At 35.3% G+C, this 6,472-nt stretch overlaps 1 long non-coding RNA gene across 1 annotated transcript; it reads right to left on the bottom strand.

The window, feature by feature from the left end:
* Positions 1-3,795: 3,795 nt before the first annotated feature.
* On the bottom strand, positions 3,796-5,773 carry LOC138896942 (uncharacterized). Its single transcript, XR_011410571.1, has 3 exons — positions 5,576-5,773; positions 4,295-4,345; positions 3,796-4,215 (listed from the first exon to the last, which is right to left on the bottom strand). It is a non-coding gene; the product is annotated as an uncharacterized lncRNA (long non-coding RNA).
* Positions 5,774-6,472: the final 699 nt, after the last annotated feature.

Raw genomic sequence — 6,472 nt, 5'->3', positions numbered from 1 at the left:
GAGAAACTAATACTTAAAAACTTAGAAGGTCTCAAGTAAATCACATAAAACTAGCTTCATGTGCGCCTCATGTGCTCTCGTGCGTCACGCATGCATCTTTTGTATATTAGTAAAAACAAACTATTCAAAAATCTAATATATTCTCAAAATCTATGTATGACATATAAAACAAATTTAAAAGGAAAAAAATTAAAGTATAATATATATATCAAGAGACAGTGTACTCGTCGTAGTTGCATCGGAAAGATGCAAGATAATCCATTAGACGTAGAGATGGAGGGGAATCCTGTAGAGGAGACGCAAGATGCAGAGATTTGTACGGTCTGCAGGGAAGCGATGATGGGAGGAGAACTCAAGCTTCCATGCGATCACAAGTTTCACCCTAATTGCATCCATGAATGAATGTCCAATTCTGCTACATGCCCAGTCTGCAGCCGCACTATATAGTATTTTGTAGTTGCGACAATGTTGTTGTTTACATGCAAATAAATATATTAATTTTAAATATTTTTGTACTGGATTGAGTTTAATAGTTCTCGTGATTTACATGACTTGGGCAATTTGTATGAAATAAAGTATAAATTTATTGATTTTTTTTAGTTTTTTTATAACTGCACGGCGCACTCAAATTGTCTAATTACTTTGTTATTTACCAGGAACGTAGTAAGCTTACTATAAATTGAGAAACGTAAATTTTTAGCCGTTCCAAAAGATAATAGCCGACAAAATGTGTTTTTTTGAATATATATATATATATATAAGATACATATTTTTTTATATAATTTTTAGCTGGCGGATATACCACTTTTATATTTTGCCCCACTAAATTCATATGCAGCGTCACGATGTTTGAATTTAGACGTATTGAAATCCTCAAATCCAAGAGATATGTCATACGAGGCTTTAATTTGTTTGTTTAAATCCCACTATCTATTGGATTGCTATTGTGTTTTCATTGCTAATGGGCCAAGTGAAATGGTCGAAGTAATAGCACGAGTTAGTCACTTTTCAGCATTGTAATTGAGAAATAGTCACTTCCATGGTATTGTAATCTTCGGAAGTAAAGCACCATGAAAATGTCCCGGAGTTTCACACGTGAAATATAAAATCCCATGACAATGACTATTTTCCAATTATATGCAAGCTCCTTCTCGCTCCATAACCAAGAGATGTTGGAAGTAGGGATCGATCAAAGTATGACAATGTCTAAAGAACTCTTGTCCCAATATGATGTCAAAGATATCCATAGCGGTTACGGTAAAGTTTGTCATACCTTTCCAAGTTCCCAATTTGACACCAACTCCATTAGCTAACCCACGAGCATTTTGTGCCTCGGCATTCACGGTCTTGACGCGGGAGTTGGTTGGAGCAAGCTTCAATTCTAGTCTTTTTGCGGCAGCCTCAGTCACGAAATTATGAGTTGCTCCAGTATCCACCATTGCACGAGCAGGCTTGTTGTTGATGGCGAGATCCACGTACTGGTTTCCATTCTCGATAGGTTGGATAGATTGCTTTGTGACAGCACCGCATAATCCGATCATACCTAACTGTGCGGTTTCCGAACTCTCTCCTTGCGGCTGCTCCTTCCGTTCACGGACCATGGCGCTAAGACTCTTTAGGTCGGGACGATTCCTGAAGCTGTGCGCCCCTCCGCATATGTAACATCCCTTCTTCTCGGCCTGCGCCTTCTTCTCGGCGTAGCCCTGACGGCCACTCAGCTTTTTGGAATCTTGAGTCTTGTAGTATTGTTGTTGTATCTCCTTGCCTTTGCCACGGTCTCCCCCACCTTTGACATTATTAAACTTTGATTCTTTAAAGTGGCTATTTGTGAATTTTTCCCTTAATGATCTACTATGTTCATTAAATAGTCGATGAATGAAAATAATTAATGTAAGGGAAACTAATCACATGATTAGTCCTTTTAACTCATCTTTTATTGATCCAACTAATTTAATCGCAATTTCTCTTATGAAGCCAGTACCATGCATGATGAAACCAAATGGATGTAAAAAAAACTTAAAATTAATTGAATGAAAACCTTCATAAAGTACTACACTTTAGAGCCTAATTACTATACGTAACTATAGTTTGCCTAATTACTATTCGTAGCTACTGTTCAATTGTTATAAGATTGTATCACTTGTATTTAGACGCTCAACGAATACAAGATGTGTTTAAATCAACTATATTCGTTCACACAATTGTATTTGTTCGCATAACGAATACAACCTTTATTAATCGTATTCGTTCGCACGAGGCAAAATACGGGTGTATACAAAGGATATAACATGTATAACCAAGGTAAATACAAAAATAAAATGCTCTTATTGAGAGTCGAGCTCCAAATCTCTACTTACTAAGCAGGTGCTCTAACCAACTGAGCAATGAAAGCTTATTGCTCTCTTATTACAAATCTTTTGTTTCAATACTATAGTTTTTTTTTTGGCTACAAAATTTAAATATAGCTATGAATGATATTTTTTTGAAAAGCATAGTTATGTATGGTAAATACAGTATAAATGCTTGTTGTGTCATGTATATAGTCCAACATAAAGTTGCCTTGGGCCTAAAGAGGCTGATACATGTTTTATCTCGCTATATATTGGGTTCTTGTAACCGTTGCCCAAAGCTTGTAATAAAGGCCACACAGATAAAAGCATGCCCGCAAATATCTTTAGCAACGCGTTTCTGGAGGCCTTAGGCGAAATTTGTTGTAGTGACTCATCTTTTGATTTATACCTTTATAACTGAATATTTTAGAAAATATACACAAAGACACACACTAAGTCTGTATTCTCGTTTGGTTAATAGTTAGTAAATGTAGTAGTAGTATTTTATACCAACTAATTAAATTTAAAAGCTAGATCCACATGAGATCGATGATAATATAAGAAAATAAGTCTTTAACCTAACTCAATCTTAAAAACTAGTTCACGAGGAGATTATTCAAAACCATATAAGGAGTTAAAACAACATTTTTTCGATCAATGCGACATACTTAGTTGAGCCTCCCCCCCCCCCCCCCGCGATGTCCATACTTAAACATCTGGAAGGTGGATAAATATAACATCAGAGACCCATATAAAATAAATCAAGAATAAGAATGAGTCTGATTTTGATACGTTAAGAAAATTGACCTTGACATTCGTCAAATCCAGTAAATTTTGTTCAAACCTTGTATTTGTATTAAGAAATCTAATGAATATGTACAAATTATTAATTTAGAACCCAATAACTTAAAACTATTATACTCCCGAACCCATAAGATTCAAATCCTAGCTCCGCCTCTGATTAGTTCTACAACGATAATTTTTTCTTATTCACCAAACAATGTTTTAGTTTATGCAGAGTTCTATGGTAGGATTTATTATTCGTGCTTTCGTTGAGCGAGGGTCTATCAGAAATATTTTCTCTATCTTTACGGGGTAGGGATAAAGTTTGTGTATACAGTACCCTCCCCAACCTCTCTGTATTCACAAGGTAGGGGTAAAGTCTGCGCATACACTACCCTCCTTAGACCCCGTTTGTGTGATTACATTGAGTTTATTGGTGTTGGATTCATTATTAACGCTTGGTGTATAAAGTACAAACTAACTGCTGGACAATCCTCTTTGATCTCTTGTTGAGTCAACAATTTGTACACAAAGGTAAGCGTGTGAAACTTGGGAAATATATTCGCTTTTGTTGCTTTAATTCTGAATGACAGACAATTAACAGTAAAAAGCCAAGCATAATAACGTGCGTAATCAAATCAAACATTTACACGAATTCATAAGCATATTCAAACAGCCAGGATTCGCAGGGGAACAAAAATTCCCACCAGAACGAAAGTATATTAGTACCAGGAACAAAGTATTTACAGTGCCATATATATATCAAAACAGAGAATTCCCATTGAGGGAAATGGGAATGATGGAATAAAAGAGCTTCCGCCATTAATTTAAGCCCCTTCCTATCAGACAAACTCTCCGGAACTTTACAGTACATCTCATAGTCATCGTACACCAGACAAAAAAAGAGGGAAAATCTATAATGGAACTAGTTGAGTGCTATAAATCGATTAGGGCGACACTCTTAACTGGCTTTAAGGGCCCATAAATACATCCTCTAAACTCTTACCTGGCTTTATATGCATACATATATCTTCTAAGTTTCCGTATTTCTTCAGATGACACATTTAGTAAATGGTCTACGTAAATGCAGATTCCAGCTCCACTACAATTTCAAAGTTCGATGATAGTTTTTCAGCAGAAGGCATAATTAAGAATGTGGAAATAGTAAAAAACAGGCTTACCTAAGGGGCCCTACTGGTAGCCACAAACTATCCCATCTAAATTTGGCCAACCTGCAAAAGACATGTAAAGGGCTCAAAGATATCCCTTTACTATCGAATACTTAAAATTATCCTCCGTTATACTATTGGCTCAAAAGAACCCCTACCGTGCAACTATTGATCAAATATACCCTCCAATTAAAGGAGGTGCCACATAGAAGCCATTTAATCATTTGGTCCATCCAGATTTATTTTTACACTGACCCGACCCAATACCCGGTACCCGATCTAAGAAATTAAACCCTAAACAATACTTTTTTTTCTTCTTTCTTTCCTTCTCTTCTCTACGATCCAAACCCTCCATCAATGGCAGCCTGTTTCCATTAGTAGCTGAAACAAAGTTCCAAATAAAGTCAAGAATGAGATCTACAAAAAGTCTAATCTATGAAATATGAGCAACGAGAACCGACCAACTATACTTGGTTTGGATAAAGGATTAAGAAGTAACATGTTGATAACCTCTGGCTTGTACACACATATCTTACTGGTATATTCTCTGATTCAATGTCTGAAAGACTCTTTTATATATTCCATTTGTTTATAGTTTCTTTAAGAAACAGTCATGGAACTCAAGAACAAAGCAACGTTCATTTTTTTTGCAGAGATATCTCTCTCCATTTTCATCTGCTTCTGCAAGTTGCCATATATAAATGGGGTAAGGAGTTGAAGGGATAAGGGAAGAAGCTGCCAAAATGAACTGAAATTTCATGAAGAAAAAATATTCTTAGGGTTTAATTTTTTGGGTCGGTTATCGGGTCGGGTCTATGTAAAAAATAAATTCGGATGGGCCAAATTCTTAAATGTCTGCCAGCACCTCCGTTAACTGGAGGGTATTTTTGATCAATATTAGCACAGTAAGGGTTATTCTGAACCAATAGTATAACGGAGGGTAATTTTAAATAATATTCAACAGCAAAGCGATATTTTTAACCTTTTTCCGTAGTATATATGGCCTATCACGACTACAGAAAATATGATGGCAGTTTCTATCATATGTATAGGATTCATTGTCAATAAAAGGAAAAGATCATTAGTAGAAAAAGAAACTGAAACTGTTAAAATGCAGTGGCAAGGGACTATCCACAATATTCTGAGCTCATTCGTAGGAAACCAACAGGCAAAATTAAATGCTCTACTCGGTTACTCCTTCAGTTTCAGTTGTTTAGGTAGTTTAAAATCCCAAAAGTGGCTGTTGAGTATAGTTAGAAGTAAAATAAAACCTTACTGTGCTAAGAAGCTCACCTTAGCATGTGATGCAACCAAAACACTGCTACAATCATGCCAATGCAGCACGAAGACCATAGCCACCTCCTATGATATTTCGATTCATGCAGTAAGCCCTTTATGGTCATTAAGCACGTCAAAATAGCTGCCCAATCTGAGAATTTTTCAAGTGAATGACAACAATTAGGACATAAAGTATAAAACAACTGTTTCTCATCTGATTAATGATAGCGCATGATTTCCAGCAAATTCAAGACTGAAATTAACAATTCCATAAAGATCATTACAAATATAATCATCAGAGAAGACATTTAGTCATGCTCTCTATGAACTCGGAACAACTGACTTTCAATTGTAGAAAATTACCAAATGCTAGCCTGCTTAAATGCTTTTTGACCCAAACCAAGAAGTAATACTAACATTTACCAGTAACTTACGTGAGATACGTAGGCAAACCTCATCGGTTCCGGCCCCCAATTTTCAAAAATCCAAAAAGATATTTCTCTAGAAATTTCTTTTTTTTTTTTAGACCAAAAATCCAAAAATATTTTCTTCCTTTAAAAAAAAAAAACAATATTCAAATCAAAATCCAAAATATTTTCTTCCTTCTTTAGAATTCCTTCTTTTTAAAAAAACAATTCAAAATTTCATAAAAAGAAAAAAAAATCAAAAAATATATTTAAAAATCTTTATATATAAAAAAATAAAAAAAAATAAAAAATGGGTCTGTCTATTCCCAATCCCCTTTAATTACGTAATGATCTGATTCATGCGGCGACATGATACGTAGGCAACCCACAAAAGGTTCGATCAAAATATTTTTCAATGATTCTAAGATGACGGATCAAAATGAGGCGTAAGTGGAAAAAAGAAGAAGAAGAAGAAGAAAATAAGAGCGTCAATAAGAAGCTACCT

The sequence above is a fragment of the Nicotiana tomentosiformis genome, chromosome 8 (assembly GCF_000390325.3).
Source record: "Nicotiana tomentosiformis chromosome 8, ASM39032v3, whole genome shotgun sequence".
NCBI lineage: Eukaryota > Viridiplantae > Streptophyta > Magnoliopsida > Solanales > Solanaceae > Nicotiana > Nicotiana tomentosiformis.
The sequence above is the reverse complement of the archived record's forward strand: the minus strand, read 5'-3'. Positions and strand labels throughout refer to the sequence as shown.